Genomic DNA, 16043 nt, shown 5'->3' on the forward strand with positions numbered 1-16043 from the left:
TACACCCATATTTACTTCTGCATATGCCAAGTTTGCATAAACAATGTGTGCATCTTGAAGGCAACAGATTCATAAAGTCAGCCTAAAGCAGACTGGGGGGGGGGCAGAAAGAGAGCGAGGGGGGGAGTCTACTTGTAAGCAGAAAAGGAAGCTATCGTTACCTCAACTTACAAACATTATGCTACAATACAATCCCGAGATATTATCAAAACTGCATGGTAGGAGTACCTGTGATTACAGAAATAATAAATGAAAAAAGCTTCACAGAGTTTAGGAGAGTAGATTTTTATTTACTCAAAGATATTTGGAGGAAAAGCTATCCATATAAATATCTGTGCCATAATCTTATTGCATTTGGCAATTTAAAAATATCCATAGACATATCATCCAGACAGACATGTCTACTGACCTCAACTGGGCTGGAGATTCATATACACTGTACACAAATAGGTTGTATATTGTCTAATGCCCTCCCCTACCAATTACTGAATCATCTTTTAGCAACATCCTTCCTTACAGAAGATCTTCCCTCACAGCAACAGATTTGAGGGATGGGAACTACATCCACCAACACTTCACTGAACATAAAGCGAATTGACCCAAGCAACAAAAAATCTTCTGTACAGATAATTAAAAGAAATTACACACCAACTGCCAATCTTTTTTTAACATGACTTCAGTGTTAATCGGGTGCTAAGGCAATGCCTCCAAAGTAAACAGTGACTTCTGATTCAAACTGTATGGACAAATATCCATTTGACTCTTTAGAACAAGCACAAAAGTGTTTGAAACTATGGGCAAAATGCATATCAACCATATAACATATCTCATATTTAATCTTCTTATGGTCACTGTTATCTCCGGAAGTTATATAGTATTAATAATCTTAATGGATAAATAAATATAGATTGGCACAATGGATTAGGTCCCTGGCATTGCACATCTTTTTATTAGTACAGCATCAGCAAGAAAGAGCTTTATTTTTACACTGCAGAAGATGTGCACAAGTGAGAATTATTTTCAGGGCTGTAATTAACATGCATACACATTCAGAGACAACAAAGCCTTCTACTAATCCAAAATAGTAATTTTCTTCCTCCCCTCTATTAACACAACACAGCAGCATTTAACCCTTTTCATAAGTTTAAAGTGCTTTAAAGTTTAAAGTGCTTTACAGTTTAAAGTGCTTTAGTTCTGTCTTTAAAGACTAATAAAGCAAAGATTTTTTATTATAAAACTTACCAAAGAAATAAACAAGAAAAATATACTTAAAAATTATCAGATGAGTTCACACAAATATGTACCTGCTGATCTGCTGATCATGGCAAAAACTAAATCACAAGGCTAACGACTTGAATAACCTAACTCCTTTTCTCAAAACAAATGAACAATGCACAGAAAACTTAAGTTACTAACCTCTGTATTCCTCCTGGAAAAACTGTCCTCTAAACTCTGTTCAGCCAAATTATAAAACCTACCTACAGCCAGCTCTGCTAATGAAAAGAGGGTGCTTTTCTGAACAATGGAAGAATTCCTCTGCATTTAGAATGCAGAGTTCCCATTAAAACCAAGAATCAGAAATGCCAGTTTTACCTCTGTTTTTTTAATTGATATTGTCCCAGCCCTCTTCTACGGTCCAGTGAGACACTGTTTGTGGAATGATTAAAAAGAACGTGATCAGATCAAGAGGACAGAATAATGGGAAAGGAATGCTAGGTTAGCCACAGTGCTAAGTGCTGGGAAAGAAGACCAAGAGACTTCTTAGCCTATTGTTTTTATTCCCATCTGCTCTTTAGACATCTCAGAAGACTTTGATTCTTCATTTACTTTGCTAAAAATGGGTTAAAAGTTGCTCACTTACATCAGAATTTGAGAACAAGTTACAGATCTTCCTAAAAAAAAAGAAAGAAAGAAAATAAAAAATCCTTGAATTATATCAAGTTTCCAAAAGGTCATCACTGTCTCTGCTGTGGCCTTTTCCCCATCCCAAATCCTCTATCAATATGTCATAGTGAGTTAGGCAAAGACAAAAGAGAGGCTCAGTGTGAAAACTGCACATATATCTAATCCTGACAAAGCAATGAATAGGCCTTCACAAGTATAATTATACTTGTTTATTTGTTACCACGTACAGAGAGCTGATGAAAAAATCCATCAAAGTGGTATTATGCAGACACCAAGAGCTTCTTTTCTTTGGTTGCTAAAGCCACACATTGAAGCTTAAATTCCTTATTGTTAAATTCAGAAGAAAAGAGAAGAGAAAAGAGTTTGGGTAGACTTTTTTGCATCAGTTGCTGACAGATCTTTTGTGTATAGTGCTGTATTATTAGATGCATTAGCTAGAGACTTGCTCACTCAGCTCACTCATTTTAGACCATACAGGAATCCATAATTATAAAGTACTGTACACAGTACCTTTTAAACAGGGTGTGGTAGGCATCTGGCTGACCACAGCTTGAACAGATTTAAAAACAGGCCATTTTCTCACAGTTTGGTTATTCAGAATATTGAAACACAGGTACACTACCTGTGCAAAAATCATGAGTGACAATCCTACTCTTCCGAGTAAAGTCAAACTCAGCACAGGGCTATGTAGTACAGAATATAGCAGAAGGAAACTTACCAAGGTGCTTCTGTAATGGAATTCTAGCCTAGATGCCATATGTGAGGCTTTCGATACATCTATCTGAAACCTGTTTCCAGCCCCTGAACAACAACAAAAAAAACCCCAGCAGGAACTACTGAAGCAACTGCAAAATACTGTAGTAGTTGTAAGACTGATGGAAAATACTTTCTTTCCAGACCAAAACTACTATGTATTACACTCTAATACAGCCTAAAACAAACAGGTTTTCAGCATTCAGAGTTGGGGAAAGACAGTCAAATAAGGGTTTTGTTCTTCTTCTTCTTCTTCTTCCTCCTCCTTTACAGAATAGAACTATATCAAAGTAAAGGCATTATGCATAGTTAATGTCTTTGTGAGCTTTCCAATTTAAAACAGAAAAGCTGTAATTTTTCTTTGCTGGCAATCTGGAAACACTCTGGAGTTAATTACAGCTGATTCGAAGTGAACGACACAAACAAAGACCAGTCTATGTCCAGACAATTATACTGCATTAACCAGCTTAGAGCTTCCTGCTGATGTTTCAGGGCTCTTCTATTACACCCTTCTACCTTCCCAGCACGATAGAAAATGCTTCTGCAAGAAGGAATTAATGAAGAGAACTGCAAAAGAATGTGTGACGACCTCTCCTGACATGGCAAAAACTTTCCACCCATGTCACGACAAAGGGGAGAAGGTAATTAAGTTTGAATAAAGGGATGTAACCAAATATACTGTGCACTTAAAACAGCACTTTAAAAAGAGAGCTAGAAAAGTTTGCAAACGGGCATACTTGACTGACTGTTCAATCACTATATTGTTTCAGCCCTTTCTTCTTTATCATCCTCAAAGGCTATCTTTTCAGATTTTTAATAGTACTATTATAATGAAATCTCATGTGATTGATGAGCTCTTCCTCCCTTTCAAGCTGATAGTTTCTTTGTTTTATATATTGAAGAATCAGTGAGAAAGCACACGATAGCAAGAGAACAGGCTTTGGCCTTTTTAATTTAATTACAACACTGAAATACACTGCTTTATTCTTCTGGATTTCCCTCCCACAGTTCTCATGAATCCACTGCAATTGCTTTCCCTTTGGGCCAAGATCAGCAACTCACCACTAATCAAGCTACTATGGGATACGCCTGATTTCTCTTGAGAATCATTCCATAACAGTGGACTTATCTCCTGTATTGCACTTGAAGAGACTTCTGATATGTTTGACCTGTGGTTTCAGTGTTAAAAATTGTGTGGCTGGCTATTCCTTATTTTGATCATGAATATTTCAAACTGATGTCAGTTAAGCAACATAATAGGCACTCTCTCTTATTTATGTTGCTTTACCAGAAGCCCTGGCACTAGGGTTTCATAGTAAACCATGCCAAATTGCCTAATCTATCACTAAAAAAAATTGGAATTATGAAACACTGATAGATAGGTATCTAGAGAACTTTTGCCTATGCATTTCTTTTCAAGAAAGGCACATGAACAATAGTGAACCAGTAAGCTTTAAACAATAATCACTTTCTTTTGTCTTATCTATGGAAAGGAGGATTAGAGTTACAATGATAACTGCTAAATCCCTTTGATTTTCCTTTACTAAATAAATATTAATCTACAAATCAATCAAGTCCTTCATTCTAAGGCACACAACATAGTTTATGAAAGGTTATGTAAATTACAGTCATTTTTACAAGCATGTTCTGAAAAGAACACCACGCTTTTCCTTTTCACCCAAAAAAACCATTAGATCTGAAAGTTCAAGTTAATAATCCTGCACAACAAAAAAGCTTAACCACAGTTCCCATTAGGACATTTATTCCCCAGAAAAAGATTACTAGATTTATCATTATAGAAGTATATTAATTATGTTTGCTATGTTCATTCAGAGAACAAACCCCACATTGGTAAAACGTTTACAATATGATCTCTTTCATTCCACCCAATATTAGTGATTATTATATATTGTGTAGCCCAGTTCTAACCACATTTAAACCAGAAGTTCCATTGAGTTAATGAAACTTACTCTCAAAAAAGGATTGCTGCCTTGAAATCTGAAAATGTTTTAAAAAGTAAATTAAATTGTTTTACACAAAGAACAAGAAATCTCTCATTTTCATTGGTTGCCCTCACTGCAGTGCTATGCAGGTTTACTTGGAAGTTCCACTGCATTCAATGGGGTTTAGTCCCAGATTAGGATGCACAGAATTGGACTGAGATTTGACAACGTTGCTATCCTAAGTATTCATTATCAATGGAAATATGCTAATAATTTTATGCCATTAAAGGTTAAAATGAAATGACAGTATTCATTATCAGGTAAATCCATTCAGTGTAGTAGATTTGGGGTATATATGTGGTTGGATGAAAGCACTACAAAGTTCCAGATAACAAAAATACCTTTGTACCTGCATTTACCAGCCAAACATGAAACACTGTCTGCTTTCAATTATTTGTAATAGTCTTGTTAATGCACTTCATAACTATCATGATAATTTTTTAAATTAAATAGTACGGTAGTATTATGGCACATATCCTTAGCAAATTTTATTTAACCCACAAAAGAAAGTAGAATTTTTATGTAAAGTTTTTGACATTAACTAACCATAGCCTAGTTCTCCTTTTGGGAATAACAGATTTTAAGTAAAACTTTCAATTCTTACTTCAATTATCACAGAAGAACCTAATGAAGTATACCTAACAGACCTTCATGTATATTACAGAAAGCCAAGTGCAGCACTACCATAAATCAAGCACAAAACATCAGAAGCTGATCATATAGAACTGAATGGCAGTGAGATCCTATAGAACTGAATGGCAGACTAATGGCATCTCTGTTCTGGATCGCACAATTCAATATAATTTCATATTAAACATTTAGTTGCTATTAGAATAGTGCTTTAAAAACAGCTTAGCTATTAATGTCACCTATTTTTTCTAGAATAATTTAGTGGCAAATTTGGCTTGGATAGTCAACGATCATCTGGGACATTTGTTTTTATTATGCAGAGCCTTTTGCCATGTTTTTCAGCACAAGTTAATTCTACTGCTCTGCATAAATGAAGTGAGCAATTCAGTAATTAACTTTTGTGTTTTAAAATGTATGAACTTTAATTAGTTTTCATTATAAACAAACAAATGTCAGCCATAATTATAAGCTCCTTGGTTTAACTACATATTATCCCTTTTCAAACAAACTTGATGTCAGACAAATTAAAATCAAGCAGCCAGCAATTTTGAGTTGAATTTTACATGATCTGCCAGTAACTTGATTACTTTAACTTCAATATCATTACAGGAAAAGTATTTCAGAAAAAATAATTACAAGAATTCCAACAGGAGACAGGCTTAATTGTATTGATTCAAAAGATGCATGTATATAGGAACCATGTTGAAGGAGTAAAGTTATCTTAAATCTACAGTTACTATGAAAATAAAATTGCCTGGCATGGAAAAAGCAATTTTAGACTGATTTTCATTCCTCCTAGAGACACAAAATGAACTAAAGCAATTCGTTAGGCAAGCATCTCTGTACTTTTTGAGCAACAAAATATCAACGTGGAACAACTTCAAAGCTTGAAGACTTGGAGGTTTATTTACTGACTAGTGTATCTATTAAGACTAGGAACAAGTGGAGCTGTCAGGACATAATGAAGGTAAATGATTAGTTAGCACTGAGGCTGAGCTCTTCTTCAATGCAATAAGAGTTAATTAAAGTTTACCACCAAACATCAACCAAAGCAGGATGTTGATCAGGTTTCAGCATTAAGTGCAAACAGACAATGGTTGGCAGCAATTAGTACAGCTATCAAATGACATGCAACAATAATTATACATTTAAAACAGCTCAATGTCTAGTGGGGAAGGGGAACCTAATCAGCCCCTTTGACTGCACATACTCAAAGAGCAGGAAACAGGTATCAAGTATTTGAATTTAACACTGTACATTCAATCAAAAAGAAAAGAAAATGTGGGCTATCTGAAAAGCGATGAGTCAGTCTTCATAAAACTGAAGAAATTTTCTGGCCTTTTCTATCTAGCAAAGACATGCAAACAACCATGGCAGTAACTGAGATTCAAAGCCCATTGGTTGCAGCTTTTTTTTAAAAAAAATCCACATCAGATGCAATGTCAGCTTGGACATTTAGTCCCCACAGGTCTCAAAATGCACCAAATGGGGTTTATATCTGCTACTGGTCTACCCACCCACAGAAATGTGCAGTGGATTAAGTATTACTTGGTAACTCAGCCAGATCCCAAGGTCTTGCCTCATGCTCATTTGTTTTCAAATTCACGTAATCACTATGTGCCTTACTCCTACCTGTTCTGAAAACCAAGCCTTCAATCATCCCTTTTGATTTAAAAAGCTAGACTGCCTGCCTTGCATGCCTACTGCTTATTACTTCAGCCAGGAACAGACCCTTAGCCCAGCTGTGAGAGAATCAGCAGCCACATTTAATAAACAGGGTCAGCCTATGGAACTTTGGTGCAAAGGCAGTAAATCCAAATGGCATCCTCTCATGGGACACTATCCGCTAGGAAGTTCTATGTCCCTGCATCAAATCTGTCACCCATTCTGCTATGCTTGCTTTAATAGTACCCCAAGTCTACCACCTAACACAGCTTGCTTAAGGCACTGGGAACTGATCAAGTTTTAAAGCCACACAATCATTATAAAACAGCTGGCATATTAATGGAGACAATGATTTCAAACAACTGACAAACATTGAAAGCTGTAGTAGTTTGAAGTTGTCTCCAGGTTTTCAATGGGGGGGGGGGGAGAGTTTGCAATAAATAAATGAAATACTGTATCATAGGTAAATTCCTCTTTATGGCCTAAACTACAAATTATGACCATCTAGCAAAAAGAACCTTAGGCTAAGTTCAAACATAACACCACAGATTTTTTAAAAACTATATCTCACAAACAACATCCATCCATTCTCAGAACTCAGTTAATAAAACCAAGATTCAACTTGCAAACTCTAATTTGCTGGCTTCGTTGCCTTTGTGCTGTAGGGTCAAGGAACTAGCCAGGATTAATCCAGGCTGTGCATAAACATTTTTTTGCAAAACCATAGTTAGGACTAAGTATAGTTAATAAACCAGCTTGAAAACCATGGTTCCAGACCATAGTGGAGTGACCTGCATTTAGACAGTTACACCAACTTTACTTACTTTAATTAAGTCATAATTTCACATAATGTTTGGACAAAGCCTATGTTTCTACGATGTTCAGATAGCTCTAGTGTCTAAACAGTAACAAGAACCACATATGACATAACGGATATAGGGCCAGGTATTCTCTTTGGCATTCAATTCAGACAGTTCTACCGCAAACCTTGTCCCCTAATTGATATATAGGTGAAAAAGGTAACTATAACAAGCATTTTAGTGATAGGCTAAATAGGAGTCAGAATTAGCTAATGCTAACTAGTCCAAATCATTTTAATAATCTAATAACTAGCACGCATAATTCACGCATAATTGCTACAGATCATTAGCATGGAAAACCACTGTATAGCTTTTCCAGTTCAACCTTTTTTTCCCTACATGGGTTATGTGCCCAGGGAAGAGGGTTCTCCTCCTTCCACACAGAATCATGGGTAAATCACACACCTTTCAAGGTTTCCCAAGATTTTTCTGATTATCCCCAAGCCTGCTTTGCTATGAAGTACTAGGAAAAACTGCAGCAAAACCTGCAGGGCAGCAAGGTGGGCAGGACAGTTTGCATTTTCTTATCCCTACGCATTCCTACTCAATTTTTAAGGCATTTTAAAAAAATGAAAGCTGGGCATTTAGAGACCATGACAGACACATTGTTGTAGGGACATGATATTCAACTGCCATTTTTTTAATAAACGAAAAAGTCTTCAGTTGGGGGTGGCACTGCTGAGGAACTGGGGCAAGGAAGTGTCAAAAACTCCTAGCAGCCTGATTGCTGCATAAGCTGTTGTGGACCAGAACTTCATTTCATCAGATGATGCAAGTTTTACTTATTGAATTTTGCCTCATGTCATGGTCAAAGAGCATGAGCCCAGCTGGAGAAAAAGGTAGAAATATTTCACAGTGACAGTGCTCCAGCAATTTGAAATGCTGAATAATGTGCCACTGCTGTAAAGGCAACACTTATTTACAGTCACCACAGATACACAGTCAGAAGTATTGGATTTTTTACAGTTATGAAAGTATACTATCTCCAAGACAGCACTCTCGTGTTCTTAGGAACAAATCACCAGAGGTCATCTGAACTGTCTCTTTAATTGGAATCCTCAATCAGAGCCTGACAAATAAGACACACAATTCATATTAGATTGGGTTTCTTCAGTATACATAGAGAAGAGAGTGACTACTGAGCTACTCAATGCTTTTCAAAAAGGTAGTAGAATTAATAGCAAGTGGCTTCTGCTGTTTCTTCCCCTGTCTTTTATTATAGCATGGGAGGCTGTATTTCCCCTGCATCTTCTTTGTCACCTACAAACTAACCTTAAGGGTAGTTAGATATATAGGAAACGAAGCCTAAGAGTCATTGGAGCCAGATAAAATGTGGTTATCAATACCAGCAAAGGAGATAAGGTGTGGAAATGTTTAGATACTATGAATTAAGCATTCAGAAAACAGAATATCCCTAGAAATAATGGGCACTATTTCAAAATAGCAACAGTGGTGTAGAATAAGTAGTATATCAACTACTTGATTAAAAAAAGGCTACAACACTGAATATATATCACAGTTCTTACTTGAATGTGTGCATTTAGCTTAATAAAAGGCCTCACTACTTTGCAGTTATTGAGTAGGCTGTGTAACACATCCTAGGCTGTGTAACACAGAGTATCCTTCCCCCCTCCCCCGATATACACGCATAACAAACTTCATTTTCCCAACTAATTCTGTTATGCTAGGGATTTGTGCACAAAGTTAGCTAATCCCAGTATTTCCCTAGAGCTGCATTTAAGCTATGGCCCACTCCCAGCACAAAAGTGTCTCCAAAAGCCCTTTCGCCCCCTTCAGCACTCATATGCTCATTGGTCCTGACATTTTCACTTCAGCCATGACGAATGAGCTGATAGCTGTGATCAGATTGCACACAAGTACTGCTTTATCTAAAGACATATCATTAACTCTCATCACTATCTTCCAATATGACTCTTTTTTGTTTAATTTGTTGTGAAATGCAAGTCAGTTTTAAAGCATCTAAACCTTAAGTAACCGCAAATAAGCTTCACTAAATAAGAAAACAGTAGTTTGGGACAGAATTGGAACATGACTACCATTAACCAAATGTTTCTCAGGGGACTTAAGTAACTGTACTCAACCTCTGCCCTAGTGCAAACATACCAGCTGAAAGTCTTCTAAGGTCCCTTCCCCCATGATGGACTGTGAGCACCAGTGTGCCATTTATAGAGAAACATAAATAAAAGGCAGCTATCAAATATGCCTAATAAATTAGAAAACTAATTTCTGTCTCTCCAGATGGCATTTCTTGTTATTTTAAAACATACAAACTAAAAACTTAACATCCAATTTGATTTTCTACAAGTAAGATTTTTTTTGCTTCAGTTCATCTTCCTAATATGCAGGAACAGTGCTAACTTGAAACTGTTTTGAAAGAAAATGACAGCTCCAAATGCAGAAGAGCCCGCGTTCCAGTGACACAGTTCTCACTGAATCTAGAAGCTTGAAAGTCTATTTCTTGTAAGTTCTGCTAGCAATTTATAAGAGAATAAACACAGAAGCAGAGTCAACTGTGACACAACAGATCTTGGGAATAGAGGTCATGCTTTGAGGTAAAGTGCTATTCACTTCTGGACCATGCAAGAAGCTCTTTATTCCTGTTCTTATTGGAATCAGTTCCCCTTACCAGAGCAAGAACAAAGCCAAGTGCTCATGTGAGGTTTATGAATAAATCAGAGGTGAGCCACTTTAAGTGCTGCCCGTGATTTTCTTGTTGACAGTGAGCACTTAAACAGGCTTCTAAGTCCAGCAATTCCTGGCAAATCTTCACAGTTCCTAATCTGCACCCTGCTTCATTTCAACCAATATGTGATGCCCTATTTTTTTCCTCAAATCTTCACCTCTTGGATAACTTTTGTGCCACCTCCACAGAAACAAGACTCTACATAAATAACACAACCTACATCTTTCCCCCACCAAGAAAGCCAGCTACTAAAATAAATATGCTTTCCTGCCCAAAATTGACAAAGTAAATCAGTAAACATTTAAATTAACGACAAAAACAAAGAATGCTAGTTGTTATGGGTTTTCCGGACTGTCAAAGAATGCTAGCATTTTCACCATCCCTAAAACATCTGAGTATGAATAGTATTGTACATTAAGATGATAAATCCTTTTAGAGTACTACTGCCACCTGTATTTAAAATCCAGTTCAACAGCCTGAAAACATTATTTAAATAACTGACATGCAGGACTGTGGTAAAGAGAATACAATTTACAGCATGATGGCCAGGTCTAGCCATTGTAAAGCAGAGAAAGATGTCAAAAAATGCTCTGAACCATTTATGATTTTTGATAATACCACTGTATTTTACAGCTAACATTTAAAAGTATAACACAATTGTTAATTATTAACGTCTTGTGATTTATTTTGCACACCTTAATTTATATTTTATTGAACTCATTCTAAACACACAAATTGTTTATACTCTCAAAGTATATCACAACATTTAGCATCTTTCCCATTGGCTTCCTGGATTCCAAAAACTTAGCACCAAGGCCATTTAGAAACTGAACAGAATCGATTGAGGATGCACACACTTTATTACATTTGACATGACCTGATCTATTCCTTACTGTAAGGCTTTAAATCAGAGCCTTACCTCAACACTAGAAGCAGAGCTGCCAGATCAAAAATTCAAAACAAAGGAACACCAGCTTTGTGCTGATTCTTCCACAAAGTGCTGTAATGTTGGGTAATAAGAGCTACCAACTGTACTCAGTGGCACTTATAAGTTAAGGAATAAGGCATGAAAGATTAAACATGAGGCCCAACACTATTTGATACTATTTTGAGACTAGACACAACAAAAGTTGTTTTGCACTTTCTCTTTCCGTTGCTTGCGGCCAAAAAGCAGCGGCCAGCGATGGCGATGCCATAATTAGCTGACGCATCCCAAAAAAAAGCGTTCACACACAGACGAAGCGGGCTGCTGCCCGAGCGATCCGCAGCCCGCCATGAAAATGTGGCGGTGCATACGCCCGGAGGCGGCTGCGAGGCGGCGTCTCTGCAGCGATGTTAGCCTGCCGCGCCTGCGAAGCCGTGCAGGCCCGGCGCCATTACAGCCCGACAGCAGCTCCGTGGCGGCTGTTAGTACCGAGTCAGTCGTCGATGCGTCACATGGGGAAAAAGAGTGGTTTTAAGCGTTTTCTGGAATACACCGTCTTGGCGCCCGGTTTGCAAGCGTTTTCAGCGACGAAGTACATTCGTTCCTCCGCCGCTGCGCGTTCGCGAAGCAGCTCTTCCAGCTCTGGCAGCTTCTTTTCCGTTCGCGACGGCGTCATATTTTGCCACGTCGCGGGCTCGGCCTCAGATTTAACAATATAGAACAGTTTAGCTTTTGTCTTAGAAATGTTGTTGTCCTTTAATGCCCTGACCTTAAACAAAATAAAAGATTTTTATTTTTTTTTAATTTAAAAACAATGGCACAGGCCTGCCATTTTTCAACGTAGGGATTTGAAGGAAAAAAAACTTGTCCTGCTCCTTTCATAGAATACATTCAGAAATGAAGGAGGTAAAGTTTTTTCTCATCCTGTTACTTCTATGCAGAAAAAGCCACCTCTTTAGTTTCTGTTCCTTTTAAAGGACCAAGACCGGGCGGGCGGGGGGGGGGGAGCCTGGCAACCCTAGTCAGGTCACAAGTTAAATGTGAAGTATTGTTGAAGTCACCAAATGGAGTCTTATGCTGCTACCTTCAATTGCAAAACAGATATTGTCAGCAGGTGACTTGTCACTGTAGATTAAAAGTCTTACTGTTTCAGTGACCCTAAGACATGTTCTGACCTCACAAAACTGATCTACTGGTAGGTGAGAAATAATATGCTATGATACATTCAAAGCATTTCAGTTTGCATTTTTGCTGCTCCAAGTGTAATTTCTTTATAGATGGGTAAAAAAAAATAGTGAACATTTTTTCTTTAAAAAAGAAAATTTATTTGGCTATTTTGGACTGTAATCTCACATATATTTCACATGTTCTACCAGTTATCTATATATTTAGAACATTTTACACCACCTCTTCAGGAATCTGCCCAAGGGGTTTGGTGGTTATTTTGTTTTGTTCCAACACATACTTCCACTGCCTCTGATTGCTACAGATTAAAGATGTGTGCCCAGCATCCTCATAATCTCTCAAGTGAATACAGCACGAGTCTCATTTGTAATCTATTATGCAAGGAATCAACTACTGGACCTAGCCTCCCCTCCTCGATCCCACAAGAAACCAAAACACAACCTGAACTACTATTTGAAAGAGTCAGTTGAATTTGATTTGAAACAAAATATTTTTAAAAACAGGTTACCGATTAATTGTTTACAAATAATATGGTGTTACACTCACAGACCTTTACCAGAATAAATGAAAAGCATGTTAAATCAGTATATGAAATACATTTGCCTCCTGTACTGGGTAATATCAAGGCCTGTTGTCTGCAGTCCCCTGTGGGGACCACAAAGATAAACAACCTGATGGTAGAAGGGTCAGTGGACAACTTTTGTGAACACTGTAGACAGCCTTCTATTCAACAATAGTATACAGCAAGACCTTTACACCTGTTATTGAAACTTTTCTTTTTGATCTTTGACCTAAAGGTTTGTATACACATAACTGCCAACTAACAGTCAGTTCCCTTCATCTCTGGTTAAGCTTGCAGAGCCCCCAAATAATAAAGGACACAACAGTGTTCCAGTATCCAGACTTTGAGACAAGAACTCCAAGAAGGGAATCTGAAAACATGGTGACAAAGGTATGTGAATGAGAAAGTGTTTAATTTCACCATTACAAATGCTTTATCCTAGTCCATTTCTCTAACGTCAGAGTCCAACACCAACACATTTTGCCTGTGTTCTTCATATCTGCCCCTTCTGTATGCTCAAGCAGTACATGTAGCCTCTAGCATGTTTAACCATCAAGGATCAAGATTAAATTAAAATATCACAGTGATTTTAATCACTTTATCCCATATGCAAATACACATGATAATTGATATTTTCCTACATAATACAGAACTAAACCAGTTGAGGCATACCAAACCTTTGACATAGCAAAGGAACTAAATCAGAAACTTCTGTCACAGCTGAACCTGAGTTGGAACCACACCAGAAAAATGGGGCCTAAATAATAAATTGGTAAGGTATCTGCTATGAGGAAGCGGCAAAATATGCATCAAGTATATTTACATTAAGACCTAATTACAACATTTGTCCTTATCTGGGTCTTTCTTGACTGAATCTAACCTCTTAATTCATATAAACGAGTTGCCCTTAAAGATACAGTCACATGTTTCATTCTGAGCCTATTATCTTTACACTGTTGACCTACAATCTCTAACCTTCCATGAAGCCCATTCAGCTTAGTGTGACAACCATGCATACTTTGTAAAAAGTAACTACTGAATACGTTTGTAGATCTCAAAAATTAGCAAAAACAAATAAACTAGAGTATAGATTAATGCATTTACATTTTTAAAGCTGAGAATGATAAATGCATATACATGTGTCCTAAAATGGTAAGCGTATTTTACTCATTCCTCATCAAAATTCCTTTGAATGCACTTTTCCCAAAAAAAACCCTCTTCCTAGACAAGCTCTAGCACTCCAAACTTTTATGACTCCAAACTTATTAAAGCAAGAAGAATAAAAAGGACTTATTTAGAAAATTGGAATAATAAAATCACAGAATGTGCCTGTTACACAAAACTGTAATGCATCTATATTAATAGCCATATCCTAAGCTTCTTTATACAGTCAAAAGAGTTAAGCATTTTATCTTTGATAATGAATGTTGATAATGAATGTTTTAATAGTATGGTATCAGGGACAAATAATAATAGTCCCTGACAATAAATAATAATATTTGTCCCTGATACCATACTATTAAACCTACGATTTGTAGTGTATTTACAGCCAGGGAAACTCGTTCCATTGAATTTGATAGGACTTCTGAGTAAGCATATTAATAACTGTTTACTAGCACCAAATTCTTTATGTTTGTCACAACCAAGTTCTGTCTGACCACATATAAATATCTGCTCTATTTGTAACTCCTTTTCTAGAATCTCATCCAACTGAACCCAAAAGTCTCACTGAGTTCAATGGGACTATCACTAAAAGTACACTAAAGCCTGAATCTCAGTATATGAGAAGCCTGAGTTTCTGTTTGTTCAGTAAGAATGCAGATGTCACATAAGCCAGCATTAACCCATGTTTTGTCTGGTTTTGCAGGAGCTGGAAACTGCCAGTTACAACACACATGAATTGCTTAACAATATAAATCACTTCATTTTAAAATTAACACATTTTTATATTCTAAAGTTCTCAACCAGGTACTTACTGTAAACAAATGTCCTAGATACAAGCTTCCTTGTTATATTTTCAAAGAGGCTTTCAAGATTTTTTAAAACTAGCAACAACCATTCCTAAAATCATCAAGAATACCTTACATAAAGGTACAGTGTGAAGGTTTGATGTTTTATCTTAGGAAAAAACCTCTTCTATGATACCCTATTAAACTTTCAATTTCCTACCATTTACAAATCTTTACTTCTTATTTTGCATGGCACTTAATCTGCCAACTATTAGTCACAAACTGCACTCAAATGGCAGCTGGACAAAAGCAAGCTCTCTAAAGCATGGGCACTGTATGGTAGATTCAAAATGTTCTTCTGTGATGACCCTTAAATTCAATTACAGTGACCTGAAAACTAAAATGACACTACTAAACATGCAGATGACAAATAATTATTTATCCATATAGGATTTGATTTGCATATGTATTCGGAAATATGTATTTTTTAAAAAAAACTTTTCAAAATGGATATACGTAGAGTATTTTAACTGTCCTGGTTACTGTTGAGAGCACATAATTAGAAGCACAGATCACATTGTCAACAGCTAACCAATTACAGTCATAGCTTTAGGCCTCCTCCTGGTCCCATTTAAGTCAATAGATATTTTATCACTGACTTTGGTAGGTGCCAGGTCCTTAGTGACATGACTTACGACCCTATTGTAAACAACAGTAACCGAATTCTAACCACACTAAGAATAAATGTCCTTACTTGCTAATTTCTATCCAAATTATATTGCCAGTGCCAATACAGAGCAAATACAGTACTATGCCCTAGAAATGATTACCAATGTCTAGATATGCAAAATCTATATTTTAAGTAACAAATTACAATACCTCTTTATCCGTACATATGAATA

At 36.7% G+C, this 16043-nt stretch overlaps 1 protein-coding gene across 7 annotated transcripts in view; it reads right to left on the reverse strand.

Annotated features, from left to right (window-relative positions):
* Positions 1-15358, reverse strand: part of ZFHX4 (zinc finger homeobox 4) — a 199479-nt gene extending 184121 nt beyond the window's left edge. For 6 of the 7 annotated variants that reach the window (XM_048508478.1, XM_048508480.1, XM_048508479.1 and 3 more), the window contains exon 1: positions 15348-15358. The gene's annotated coding sequence lies outside the window, so the exon portion shown is untranslated. Of the gene's footprint in view, positions 1-1416; positions 1436-15347 lie in introns of those variants that run through there. The other variant, XM_048508476.1, reaches the window with a different exon arrangement.
* Between the last annotated feature and the right edge of the window lie 685 nt (positions 15359-16043).

The sequence above is a fragment of the Sphaerodactylus townsendi genome, linkage group LG09 (assembly GCF_021028975.2).
Source record: "Sphaerodactylus townsendi isolate TG3544 linkage group LG09, MPM_Stown_v2.3, whole genome shotgun sequence".
Lineage (NCBI taxonomy): Eukaryota > Metazoa > Chordata > Lepidosauria > Squamata > Sphaerodactylidae > Sphaerodactylus > Sphaerodactylus townsendi.